Consider the following 14,612-nt stretch of genomic DNA (forward strand, 5'->3'; position numbering starts at 1 on the left):
ATAAATGATTCTTTCATGTTGTCACCACGTAGAGTCCATATTTTACCCATGTCAAACTTGACATACACTTTACAAATCTGCAATTATTGTATTCATTCGGAACTTCGGCCCAACTTGTCCATGCCGCCCAATTTTTACCAGTAAACTAGAACCAATTGTCCTCATTTTCCCCATATCCCAGCCTTCCCATACAACTGTCTAAATACTAAAGGTTGTGGGAGTGAGAGCCACGCAAAAGAGCACCCTACCCAAGGTTAACACCTCCACCCTATCCCCATAACCCAGTAACCCCTTCCAACACTAAGGGCAACTTTGGACACTAAGGGCAATTTATCATGTCCAATCCACCTAACTGGCACATCTTTGGACTGTGGGAGGAAACCGGAGCACCCGGAGGAAACCCACGCACACACGGGGAGGATGTGCAGACTCCGCACAGACATTGACCCAAGCTGGTACTGTGAGGCAGCAGTGCTGCCCACTGAGCCACCATGCTGCCCTCCTGTGGGTGCCATAACATTCAAACTGCAACTCTAAATGAATCATTTTCTGCATTTTCTGAGTTCACACTTCTAATAGGGAGCCATACATTTTGGGCACCTACCGGAAATTCAAGCACATCATTCTCAAACCATTTAAATTAATAGTTGGGGAATTATGTGCAACTGATATCTCAATTGCTAATGTACATTCAGGGTGACAAATGGCAACCCCCCCCCCCTCCCCCCCCCCTCCCCCCCCCCCCCCCCCCCCCCCCCCCCCCCCCAAGCAACGCAAAGCCCAGGAATACCTTTTGACATTAATACAAGTTCTGAGCCAGTGGAATTGGGAAATTCTTTACAATGACAACACAATCAACAAAATTAATTGAATCATTGACTTTCTTCTTTGTGTGTTTCCTGTCAGTCACAATTGTAGAAGAAGTTGTTCAACATCATCCGCTTGTTTGTGGAGTGTTTTTCTAATGATCAGATCATTGATTCTGACTTGGTTAAAGGCATCTGATTAATGAAGTGAGAGAATACAGACACTGAACAGCAGCCACAAAGACCCAAAGTGTAACCTACAACAGGGTTTGTCAAACTGAAGGTCAAGACCCGCTGGTGGATCACGGGCGGGAGTCGGAAGGGTCACGGAGCGACTGCCATTTAAGAATTCTGTCCGCGATCAGCTTTAAAGAATGACGGCCGTGACCGGCTTCTAAGTTGAGAATGCTGGCCGTGAGGGATCGGTTTCCAGTCAAGTGAGGATGGTTTCCTTGGAGGTTGCTGACCGTCATGCTCTGCCCTCCTCTCCAGCACCATGTCTTTGGTGCTGAAAGTCCTCAATGGTGACTCTCATCTGGAGCTGAGCCAATACCGAGACCAGCACTTTCTGGGAAGCCAATATGAGCAGGACAAATTATTGCAGTACAGCTGCACTCTCTAATTTGGGAATCTGTTGTTTTACACGACCGAGGAACTGATCTGTGAACTCTTCTCAAAAAGCAGTGATGTTAAGCGAATCATCATGGGTTTGGACACAATCAAGAAAAAATCATGGAGATTCTATCTTGTGGAATATTACACATGAAGAGATATTGAATAGTGCATGAGATTTATTAATGGAAGATGATTTAATCATCAAGCCAGATTGGGGTACTTGCTTCAAAGAAGGCAGACAGTTTGGACGAGGGAAATCTGGTGGTCAGGGTCGTGATGAATATAGGACAGATTATGATTCTGGCAGAGGTAGATTTGGAAAACTGGTTCAGATGCAGAGAGTGCCAGAACCAAGACAGAAATTCTAGACTTTTACTGACTGCATTTGAGATAATGAAGCGAGAATCTTCACAGAAACCTGCGAATGAAGAGTACTGCTGACACGTTAATGCCTCTAGCTTTGTGCTGTTCATTCTTTCAATGGCCCAATCAACTCTCTTCAACAGTTTCAAAAAAAGAAGCATCCAGTTTCTGAGGCGCAATTTTGGTTCCTTCTCAAGTTGCAATTTTTGTCACTCCTAATAAAAGCAGGATTAAAAAAAACATTAAGAAAAAGAGACTGCTGGCCGCCAGAAGCGGCGGCAGAGAGCAGGTCACACGCTCAGTACATACACTGACGTAACGCCACCTGTGCGTCCATGATTTGGCACAAAATCACAGAGGAGAGATTCTACCATTTTCTAGCTGCGAGTAAACAAGGCAACAGGACTGCAAAGGACTGAAGATGGATTGTTTTGTTATAAGGGAGAGAGGGTCAGACACATGAACAGGCCAGGATCTCACAACTGAATCTGCTGGAGAGAGCTGTCCCGGAGAGTCCATTGCAGGACAAATCAGTGCTAGTGTTAGCTCTGTACAGAGCTCCAGGGCTTCTGGTGAACAGCCAACAAAGAAAAGACTGAAATCGGGCCCAAAGCAGTGTAAAGATGATTTCATGAGGTATGACTTTGTTAATTGTGCCAATGTAAATCAGGATGCAAACCCTTGTGTGTTATATGCAGGGAAGTACTGGCAAATGAAAGTTTAAAATCCTCAAAACTTCAAAAGAAGGTGAGTTTGAGGCAAACTTCTTGATTATTTTGAAAGGATTCAGAGAGAACTTAAATCATCAGCTGAAGTCCTTAGTTGAAATTTAACATTAAATGACAAAGCAAGTGAGATTGTGAGGACCGAGCAGGCTCACCTGACACATTAAAGGTAAGCGAAAATGATGGGTTGTGAAGGTTGGCCAGGTTGGGTCGGGACGGTCGGCTGGCAGAGGTCGCGAAGGTCGGCTAGTTGCTAAAGTTGGTCGCTGGAAAAAAGTGTGAAAAACACTGACCTACAACACGCTAGTTTAGACTGCTCCCAATGAACCTGAATTTTGCCGTGTCGGTGTTTAGCCAGTTGCTTTTGATTCCTATTGCTAAACTATATTATACACCTAAAATGTCAGAAGCATGTATGCTTATTAATACAATCATATTTTCTTCAAAGTAACCATTTCTGGCTTTTTAATTAAGTATTCCGAGTTATGTATCCTTACCATCATAAAAGCACCATTAGCAATTCAAGGAGAAGGCCCACTTTCATTTTCTTTGAGCAAGCAACTTGGGAGGAGCAATCACCTGAATCCCAAAAATGAAAAAAAAAATACGTCTCCCATCAATTTGATACTTACTGACCCCAAAATTACCTTTCAGAAGTTCGCAATCATTCAACAAATTTCACCAAAACTTATCTGAGCGATGCAGACTAAGATGGTCTTCAAGCTATGCTGAGCTCATTGATCTCAATAGCAGTAATTTGATGACAGTTCATGTAAGTTGTATCCATTTGTCAGTGTTTTCTCAAAAAAAAGTTGGCAGAAGAACTAATGTCCTCTAACCCCAGAATGCTGCATTCTATCACGTGTGCACATGTAGAGCAAATTAAATATGCAAAACCGGTGTCGGTTCGTTGATTCTCCGTGCACCGAAAATTGCCGTCACTGTGGAGTACACCACATCGCCGGTGGCGGGGGGTCTTTGCCAGAGGCCTGCTCAGCAAACCTCCGCTCCCGACCGGCAGAGTTCCCGACGGCATGGAACTAACCACCAATTGCCGGTCAGGATGCTCGCGTGACGGCTGCGGACTCAGTCCGTGGCCTCCCTGGTCGGTGCGGGGGGGCCTTAAAGGCGGCCGGGGGTTGAGGCTCGGGCGTGAGGCTGATCGGGGAGTCTCTGTCTTCGGTCTGGCTCCACGGTCCGAGTCTGCCATGGAGCCCGGCTCTGCCGCTGGAGGCCTCCACCATGCGCTGCATGGCCTCTGACCCGGACGTACGGGGGCCCATATCTGCAGCAAAATCTGCGAGCTTCACTCTGGGTTCCTGCTAGCCCCCTGCAGGACTATGAATTTGCTTAACGTTTTTGTAGGAATTTCAGGAGTAAAACTCCAACCATTTTTACGCCGGCGTGGGGACATAGTCTCAACAATGGAGAATCCAGCCCTATGTTTTGGGAACTGCATATAATGCTCGATCAATGAGCTGATGAAACTGTTTGTCACATACCACTCCAGCTTGAGACAGTGGAAATAATTTAGAGCCATCTGGACCCATCGACACGCATTTCAATTTGTGCCCAAGCATAAAAGTGGCATTAATGTACATTCCAGTAAAATGTTAATTCTGCAATAGAAATGACAATCAGCTAGTTTCTAGAGAGTTGAATATGTTTATCATCCATATGACCATAAAACATAAAAAGGGAAGTACGGTGGCACAGTCGTTAGCGCTGGTACCTCACAGCACCAGGGACCCAGGTTTGATTCTTGGGTGACTATATGGAGTTTGCACATTCTCCTCATGTCTGCATGGGTTTGTTCTGAGTGGTCCGGTTTCCTCCCCCAGTCCAAACATGTGTAGGCTTGGTGGATTGAACATGTTAAATTGCCCCTTAGTGTCTAGTGAGGTGCAAGTTAGGTTGCAGGGTGATGAAGATAGGGTAGGCACCGGAGGTACCGACCATTCAGTCACTGAAGGTAAGCATGCAGTTCCAGCAGGTGGTAAAGGTGGCAAATAGTATGTTGGCCTTCATTGAGAAAGGATTTAAGTACAGGAGTAGGGATGTCTTACTGCAATTATACAGGGCCTTGGTGAGGCCACACCTGGAATATTGTGCGCAGTTTTGGTCTCCTTATCTGAGAAAAGACGTTCTTACTATAGAGGGATGCAGAGAAGGTTTACCAGACTGATTCCTGTGATGGTGAGACTGACGTATGAGGAGAGATTTAATCGGTTAGGATTGCATTCGCTGGAGGTCAGAAGACTGAGGAGTTCTCATAGAAACTTATAAAATCCTAACCAGACTAGACAGGGTAGATGCAAGAAGGATGTTCCCGATGGTGGGGGTGTCCAGAACCAGTGGTCACAGTCTAGAAATATGGGGTAGTCTATTTAGGACAGAGATGAGGAGAGATCTCTTCACTCAAGAGTGTTGAGTCTGTAGAATTCGTTACCACAGGAAGTAGTTAACGTTAAAACTTTGTGGACGGGATTCTCCTTCCAGTAAGGCTGGAATCGCGAACCACAATTGGGTGGAGAATCGCCCATCAGCTGAAAATCGAGGCTGGCGCCGCATAGAATGCCATGCTCCGATGCCTTCACAGAGGCGTGAATGTGTTCTACGCCACACGCCGGCATGGACATGCAAATCGTATAGTAAACGCCGTTGGCATATAATTAATGGGCCTGCCTCGGCATTCTCCGGGCTTCAGCGATGCTCCAGCTGCACCAGGAGGAATTACCAACAGCGAGGTTCACTTGTGGTATTTAAAATCAGGAAACAGGCATCATGGCTGCTGAGGGAGAGAGAGGAGGTAAGACTTCCCAACGGCACTTCCATGGGCTGCCAGTCCTGCTGCTGGCCAGGGGGATGGTGCGACCACCAGAGCCAGTGAGAGAGGCAAGGGAGGAGTGAACATGGGATGGTGCTGGGCTAGGGGTGACCCCCAACCGGGGTGTCCAGGCATGGAAGACCATTGCCGCGGCCTGAAAGGCAGCCATCTTGCAGGACATCACATTGACCGCCCACCGGGGATGCTAGTTGCACAGAGCGGCACCGGCCGTATGGGTGCCCTCCCCACCAAGTCCGCCCATGGATCCCAGAGACAGCAACCCTGCTGTCGGGGTTCCACGTGGCCCACCCAAGGGGAGACGCTCACAATAGTGTGTTGCTGGCATGGGTAGCGTGAGCCACCGGTTACTCTTCCTGCAGGGACACGTGCCCGTAGCAGAGGACGCCCAGTGCCAGGCACCAGGGGTGCGGTGACATGTCCGGTGGACTGACCGGAATGGGGATTTGAGGGGAATGGGGGAGGGGGGAATGCGTGGGCAGGGGCTGATGCGCAGGACAGGACCTCCATTGGCTGGGCACGAGGGTAACCGTCTTGCTAATATTCTGCCTTTCAACCCTTACAGAGACTGGATTCCGGTCTCCAACCAGGATCGGCCTGGCCGCCACAGCCCTGGCAGACGTATTTTTTAAATTTCTAAAATTTATTTAAGGGATGTGGGTGTCGCTGGTTAGGCCAGCATTTATTGCCCATCCCTAGAAGGTGGTGGTGACTTGCCTTCTTAAACCACTGCAGTCCTTGAGGTGCAGATAGGGAGGGAGTTCTCGGATTTTGCCCCAGCGATAGTGAAGGAACGGTGATATTTTTCCAATGCCGTTGTATGAGCAGGAGCTGCTCAGGGAGGAGCCGGCAGAACATGAGCCTTCCCCAGAGGAGCAGGGACCAGCCCGTCAGGACAGAGAGTCGCCATTCAATAGGCCGAGGAGGAGGTGGCAAGGCAGCACCACATCAGACCTTATGTGGACCTGTGGCCGATACCGTCCCATCCAAGGGGCAGCAGGGTAGCATGGTGGTTAGCATAAATGCTTCACAGCTCCAGGGTCCCAGGTTCGATTCCCGGCTGGGTCACTGTCTGTGTGGAGTCTGCATGTCCTCCCCCTGTGTGCGTGGGTTTCCTCCGGGTGCTCCGGTTTCCTCCCACAGTCCAAAGATGTGCGGGTTAGGTGCATTGGCCATGCTAAATTTCCCGTAGTGTCCTAATAAAAGTAAGGTTAAGGGGGGGGTTGTTGGGTTACGGGTTTAGGGTGGATACATGGGTTTGAGTACGGTGATCATGGCTCGGCACAACATTGAGGGCCGAAGGGCCTGTCTGTGCTGTACTGTTCTATGTTCTAAGTCTCCACCGCAGACGCCACCCATGCACTATTTGCCTGGGTGGAACGCATGGTCGGTACAGTTTCCTACCACTGCAGGCAGTTGGACTTCTCTAACTGCACCTATCGGTATTCGATGTTTGCTGATGACATCCCTGACTCTGCGCCTACATCCCCAACATTGATCAGACAGTCATTTCCAGAAGCCTGAAACCTGTCTCCATGGCAACTAGTCCCTGGGGTCAGGCCGTCCACAATGTCCACACCCTCGGGGGTTCCTACCTCCACCTGATGTACTGCAGCACATGTGTGGTGCGCATCATCTAGTGTTCCAGGAGCCTCTTCACTAAAGCATCCAACCAGGGTGAGTGTCTCTGGGTGGTGGAGGGAGCCAGTGAGTATGGGGGGGGGGAGGATGTGGGGTGGTGAGGGTTTGAGGGAGTGGGGGTGAAGCGGTGTGCCACACATGCCGGAGGGACACCGCGATCCATTGGTGGCTTACTTGCTTCCACGATACCAAGCTCCGCCTCGTGACTGCTTGCACTTCGGGCCCACCAACCAGGTCCAATGCCCTCTGCTCTGCGCGGTGGGCCCCCCTCTGGTCTTCTCTCTCTCCCTGCAGTTGTGGCTGCCTCCTCCTGGGGGATGGGGGGTGGGGTGGAGGGGAAGAAACGAGTGGTAGGGAACAGACAATGCACCGTGTGAGACTCACGGCAGCACGGCGGGCGGGTGGTTATTGGTTTGGGGATGTGGGATGGGGGTGGTGCCAGGGGCACAGAAGTGGTGATTCACCCATGCCGCCCTGAGGAGGTCATGCAGCATCTTCCTGCATTTCTGTCTGGTCCTGCCACCTGTGTCTAGGCCCAGTTAACGTTTGCGGGGGGCAGTCTCCTTCCACTCCATCAAACAATGTCTCCAGCTCCACATCTGCAAATTTCCGGCACGCTCTTGGGGGGCATTATCTTGGCTGGGGTCAGTGTGTGGGGGGAGTGGGGTGCTTATATGCAGCTGCAATCTGCCATGTTCTCCAGTGTCAATCCTGACTCCAGCGAATCAGATGCGGGCTTTGCTTGGAATTGCACTAGTTCCACGTGACACCGGTGCAAGTCTCACCTTATGCCAACAAATGCTCATAGGAGGGTAATATGATGTTGGGCCTGCTGTGTTCTCCAAGGACTCTGGCTGGCAGAGGCAGATCCCCTGCCATCCTTAAAATTCTGGGAAATTTTCGAAAATCATGGCCGCATCCTCTGGGCAGGATTCTCCGCGAACCAGCGGGGTGGGCAACTCCGATGCAAAGGAGTGGCATGAACCACTCCGGCGTCAGGCAGCCCCAAAGGTGCAGAATCCTCCATACCTTCAGGGACTAGGCCGGCGCCTGAGTGGTTTGTGTCGCGCCAGCCGGAGCGGAAGGGGCTTGGCGCCACGCCAACCGGTGCCAAAGGGCTTCCGCCGGCCGGCGCAAGTTGGCGCATGCGCGGGAGCGTCAGCGTCTGCTGGCGTCATCCCAGCACATGGACAGTGGGGGTTCCCTGGCACCCCCCGGGGCCAGATCCCCCCCGCGCCCCCCCGAGAATCCCGGAGGCCACCCGTGGAGCCAGGTCCCGCCGGTAAATACCTGTCGTAACATACGCTGGTGGGACTGGCTGAAAACGGGCAGCCACCCAGCCCATCGCGGGCCGGAGAAGCGCCGGAGGGGAGGGGGGGGGTGGGGGGGCTGCCAACGGCCCCCGACCGGCCCGCCGCGATTCCAGCCCCTGCCAAATCCCTAGCACCGGAGAATTCGGCAGCTGGCGGGGGTGCCCCCCCCCCCCCCCCAGTGATTATCTGGCCTGGCGGGGGGTCGGAGAATCCCGCCCCATATCTCTGCAGCTATCTCTTTTACAACCTTAGGATGTAGGCCATTGGGGGTTCATCGGATATCAGTTCATTGCTTTTTCCCTACTGATATTAATTGCCTTAATTTCCTCTCTCTTGGTAGTCCCCAGGCTAATTCATCTTAGCTGTTTTACTTCTCTTATGTAACGTGTGAAAACAGACACCAAATATTTGATCAATGCCTCTGCTGCTTCTACATTGCCCATGATAATTTATCCCTGTTTCTGCTTATAAGCGAGAGGTGTTCACTCTTCCTGTGTTTTTCTGTTTTCTATTAATATAAAGGCTGTGACAATCTTTATATTCCTGGATGGTTTACTTTCATATTCTATATTTTCCCCTTTTTAATCAATTTTTGGTGCCCTGGTTTCTAAAACCTTCCCAATCCTCAGACTTACTGCTATTCTTTATGACATTACAAGCCTTTTATTTTAATCTCATGCTTCCCTAAACTTGTGAGAGAACCACGGATGAGTCTTTCCCATGGAGTTATTGTTTTTAAATGGAATATATTTTTGTTGAACATTTTGAACTGTTTCTTTAAATATTTCTCACTGTTTAATTACCACCCTGACTTTGTCAATTTTCCCAATCAACCTTGGCCAACTCTTTTCTCATACCGATGTAATTGGATTTGTTTAGGTTTAATACTCTTGTTTGTGATTGGAATATGTCATTTTCAAATTTAATTCAATTTTATTATGTTCACTATTTCCCAGTAGATCTTTTACTGTGATATTACTAATTAACTCTGCCTCATTGCACAATATTAGGTATAAATTAGATTGGTCCCAAGTTGATTCCACAATATATTCTCCTGGAAACTATCAAAAAAGCATTTGACAAACTCATCTTCTAGATCGCCTTTGTCAATTTGATTGATCCAATCTATATAAAGATTAAATGCTCACAACTATTGTTGCAAGCTCCAGTGATTCTTTTCTTTAATTCTCTCTCCAGTGGTATAGATACAGTAAGGATAAACTACTCCAACCAGTGTTTTCTGAACTTTGATATTCCTAATCTCCACTGATACTGATTCTATATTCTGGTTCTCTGAGCCAAGATCCTTTCTCACTGATGCCATGATGTTATCCTTGCCCATGTGGCAAATTGAAAATTTACACCTCTGTCACATTGGTATGGTTCATTCGTAAACAGCAGAAGATAGTTAATATGGTGCCTCATCTGTTCCATCAATGCCATAAACACTTCTGATATGGAAGGAGTTTGCACATATGAAATGGCAATGCTTCAAATCCTGGCAAAGCCTTGCTAAGAACGCTGTAAGTTCACCTGCCATAGCCTCTGCAACAGCAACAGCCTGTGATGGATGATAGATCATAGAAACTTGTAAAATTCTAACAGGATTAGACAGAGTAGATTCAGAAAGAATATCCCCGATGGTGAGGAAGTCCAGAACTGGGGGTCATTGTTTGAGGATAATGGATAAACCTTTCAGGGCTGAGGTGAGGAGAAGTTTCTTCACCCAGAGAGTGGCGAAACTGTGGAGCTCACAACCACTGAAAGTAGTTGAGGCCAAAACATTGTGTGATTTCAAGAAGGAATTAGATATAGCGCTTGGGACTAAAGATATTAAGGGATATGGGCAAAGGCAGGATCAGGGCATTGAACTTGATGATCAGCCATGATCATAATGAATGGCGGAGCAGGCTTGAAATGCCAAATGGCCTCCTCCTGCTTCTATTTTCTATGTATGTTTCTATGTGAACACCATGTACTTGCTTGCTAGCCAGCTCCAAAACCCTTGCCCCAACAATGAGCAACAAACTTAGAAACCTGTTATGCCAAGAGGCTCAGAGATGCCACTATTTTCAGTGTCTCATTTCCGTAGCCCCACATCACTCATCAGCGGTAGTCACTTAAGTGCCAGCCATTTAAAAGCCCCCATTAGTTTATAAAACTCCCATCATCATGACCATTGAATGCACGTGAATATAGTGATTGAAACTATATATTTAAACATAACTTAACAGATCCATAGTTTTATTGGACACCCATGCCACCTTTGTGACATTAGAACTCATTCAGCATATGCTTTCTGCTACCAAATATTGGTGCTTCCCTGATATGTGCAACTGATGTGCCCCATTGTCTATGCCCCATTGCCTAAGATAACCTTGGCAGCCACCCTCGAGTGATCTGAGGCCGAGAGGTTTCTAGCCTGCAAAGAGTATCCTGTACAGGTTCATCTGCACCTTATTTATCCTCATCTGCTGAAGGCACTGGGGTCACTGGCAGATAGGAAGAAAAGAGACAAATCACCCTTGGACCACCTGGAGATGACGTCTCAGCCATGCATCCCTGTTAGTGGGCAATGGCATCTCCCTGACTCCAAGAGAAGGGGACTTCAAGGGAGATTGAGGTGGCTTGACCCTCTTGCCAGCCGCTCTATAAAGTTCAATGCCAGAGCAGCAGAATGTTGTTCTGAGCACATAATGAGCATTTACTGGATGTTCTGTTGGACCTGCTTCTCTACGGTGGTCATCAATATCTCTATGGAGGAAGCCTTGCACTCATATGCTGGTGCTATGACAGCTCTCAGAACTTAGATGGACTCCTGCACCTTTCACACAAGGTTGTGCATGGCCTCAGGGATCTCTGCCAGATGTTCCTCTGTCTGTGCCTACATTTCTATCTGGTTTATTATGACCATTTCCAGAGGCCTGTTGTCAACATGGGGCTCAGCAAACAAAGAACATGGACTTCATCCGCTCAAATCAGGGAGAGTCTCAGGTCAGCTCAGAACAACCGAACAACCATTAACACCAAGCCGGTTGTCTGTAATTGCCAATCAGGTAGTGAGTTATCTCCTTTTCATGGGAAAGCACTTCTGGAAGAATGAATGAAGATGCACAGAGTGGAGATTCTGCCGAAGGCAGCACAACAGCAGATCTAAACTCTTTACCACTCTGCAGTTGGTCCAAATGTCACAAACCACCAAGGTGGACACTGTTGCTGGTTCGAACATCCTCCCCGAGTTCCAAAAACACCATGGCCCTTGGGCCTGCTCCTGGTTGACCCAATTTGTTTTACACTGGACATGTGTCAGGGAAGATTACCAAAACTTTGGTGCAGGTCTAAAGTCATTGGCCTCCCAGGAAAAAAATCAGGCAGAGGCCCAAAATTACCATCAAACTACTGGCTGATATCCCTGTAATCAGTTGCTTGAAGTTAGTCGAGGGCCTCTTCAAGCATGTTATCTGGGCTTGATAAGGGATCGGTGGGATTTCTGTTCTATTCGCTCCTATCCTGGTGGACATTGCTGGTGGCAGGAAAGACATCGCTAAATTAGCACACTGGTCAGTACTGGTATTTTCAGGCCCCATACTCCACCATTCCGGACCTCCGCGCATTCCGAAAATTCAGCCCTCTTTGTTGATGAGTATTCTCCCGTATTTCACTTCAATGTTATTCAGTCTGCATTTTATAACATTGCGGAAGCAGATATGGGGGATTCTGCTGGAATTCCCTGCCTTTAGTTTTCCTCACAGTCTTAACTCTATTGAGGCTTGCCCTATGTACTTGAAAAGCTTATTTTCACTGAGACATGAATAATGTACACTTAAGGCAAAACTGCATTTGTGAAACAATACCCCAAAAAGTAAGTATCAACAGAGGCGTGTGTGTATATGAATGTGTATGTGTGTGTCGGTTTAATGAGAACGACGATCATTAAAGATACTTCCGCTCCTCTGTAAAATTGTTTGTAGATTTGCCATTTGTAGGGCTGATTCCTTGCTCCCTGTGGGGTTTGTATGCTGGCTAACCATAGGTGAGCAGACTGTGATGTTTCCATCCATTGCTTTTCAACTCTACTTCTCAAAAATGACGATATAAGCAGAATGCTCTGAGCTATTGGATTGTACTGTGAAAAAACCCAGCTAGTAAATGAGACTTTGCTGACATGCTACATATTTGTTTTCTTGCTGTCTGTTCCAGTTGATATGGCATCAGTGCTGACACCTTTGCTCTCGCTAAAGTGGGTAATAATGCTGGAAACAAGGCCCTTTTGTCTTCAGGTTTGTATTGTCACATCATTTTGATTTGTTCTCAGGACGTGGCTGGTAATAATTTGCACTTATTGCCCACCCACGCAGAGTTGTCCGCAGGAGGTGACAGTCAATCTTCTTCCTGAACCATTACCGTCCATCTGTTGATGCCGTTTCTCTGATGTTGATGGAGAATTCATGGCTATTGAGCCAGCATCGATGAAGGACTGATGATGTGTGACTTGGAGGCTGTGACGGCTCTGTGAAATTGCTACTAACATGATGCTCTATGCATGGTCACACACCAGCTACAGATTAAGTGCGTGGAAGGAACCCTTTGCAGTTCTGGTACATATCTCTTTTCAGATGTGATGCCTGATGAGCCATGTACGTACAGACATTGGCTCCCTGCAAAACGGGCCAGAATTCTCCAGCCATTGGGATTCTCTGTTCCTGCTGGCAGCACACACCTGTCCATGAGTTTCCGGGCGGCATGGGGTGGCTTCAATGGAAAGTCCCATTGACAAGCTAATTCCACGCCAGCGAACGGCACGTCACCAAGAAACATGTGGCTGGGGGGACCGGAGAATCCAGCTCACTCACCCTGCTCCCCGCCCCCCCCCCCAACCCCCCCAACCCCACTAGAGAGAAGACAATGAAGTCTCCTCTCCTTGCACGTAGGGGGCAGAATTTAGTGAAAGTGACACTGCTTCAGCCCACCAGTGGGTGGGAATGAAACTGGTGAGAAATCCATGTCACCTCTCCAAGGAGTCCCTGACACTATTTAAGTGCAATCAGGCACTTAATGGGCAGCGTCAGGCATCGCATAAAATTCAATCACCTGAAGGGCAGAAACCCATCCCTGGGAGCAGCTGGCCAATCAGAGGCCGGCAGTGCAAATAACTGGCTGCTGCCAGTAATTCAATGAGATCTTCACCAGGGATCATCGCTGGATCCTTGGAGACAGGTGAAGTGGGCAGGTTGGTGGTCGCGGGCAGGGAGTTAACCAGCGAGGAGGGTTAGGATGTAAGGGCGGATGGGATCACAGACTCATAGAATCCCTACAATGCAAAAGGTGTCATTTGGCCCATCAAGTCTGTATCAACCTATTGAAAGAGCACCCCAACTTAGCCCATAAACCCACCTAACCTGAACATCCCTGGACAACAAGGGGCAATTTAGCATGGCCAATCCACCTAACCTGTACATCTTTGGACTGTGGGTGGAAACCGGAGCACCCGGAGGAAACCCACGCAGACACGAGAAAGTGCAAATTCCACACAGGCGAGGCTGGAATTGAGCCCAGGCCCATAACGCTGAGAGACAGCAGTGCTAACCACTGTGCCATCGTGGGTGGGGTGGTTCTTAGCAGCCACCCCTTCCTGATGCCGGGTGACTTAATCAGGCACCCAAGTGCCTTTGAAAGCGAGACCCACTTGCCCACAAGGCGGAAGCTGGAAACCTGACGGGACGACAGGAGCCGTGGGAATGCCATGCGAGTCTGGCAAAATCTCTGAACCCCCAACAGATTTTGGTGGTCTCAGGGAAAATGAACTTTGTTTGGTTGAATAACGAGCCTAATTAGTCAGTGGGTGCATTTGCCCCCCCATCAATCCATTCCGGCTGCTGACTAAATTGAGGTAACTTTTCCTGACACTGGGAATGGGCCACATGACCTCCACTGCCAAAATGGATTCTTGCCCACCCTTAGCCTGCTCTAGTGAGCTCCATTAAATCCCAGTTAGCACTTCTTGTGACCTCTCTGATGCAGCAATGCATAATTAACTGTGAAATACATTGGAGATGTCACCAGCTTCAACCTGGAAGGATCCTGAGGCAGAGAAATTGAGGGTGCAACTAGCACACGGCACCTCATCTGCTCTGCTCTGTGGCTGCAGTCTGACTGGGGGAGTTTGTGATTGCTTCCTTGGTCCATTGTAGCTATCTCCGTTACCACTTCTGCCTGAGGTGGAAGGAGGAGATGCGTTCTCTGAAGACCCTTGATGGCTACAGCCTTTTCCTCGCTCTGCATACAGCTGCCTCTCTTCGCTGCC

The 14,612-nt window shown here is 48.6% G+C and overlaps 1 pseudogene; it reads left to right on the forward strand.

Annotated features, from left to right (window-relative positions):
* The first annotated feature begins 1,302 nt into the window (after positions 1-1,302).
* Positions 1,303-1,789, forward strand: LOC119966813 (annotated as a pseudogene).
* Positions 1,790-14,612: the final 12,823 nt, after the last annotated feature.

This window comes from Scyliorhinus canicula, chromosome 6 (assembly GCF_902713615.1).
Source record: "Scyliorhinus canicula chromosome 6, sScyCan1.1, whole genome shotgun sequence".
Taxonomy (NCBI): domain Eukaryota; kingdom Metazoa; phylum Chordata; class Chondrichthyes; order Carcharhiniformes; family Scyliorhinidae; genus Scyliorhinus; species Scyliorhinus canicula.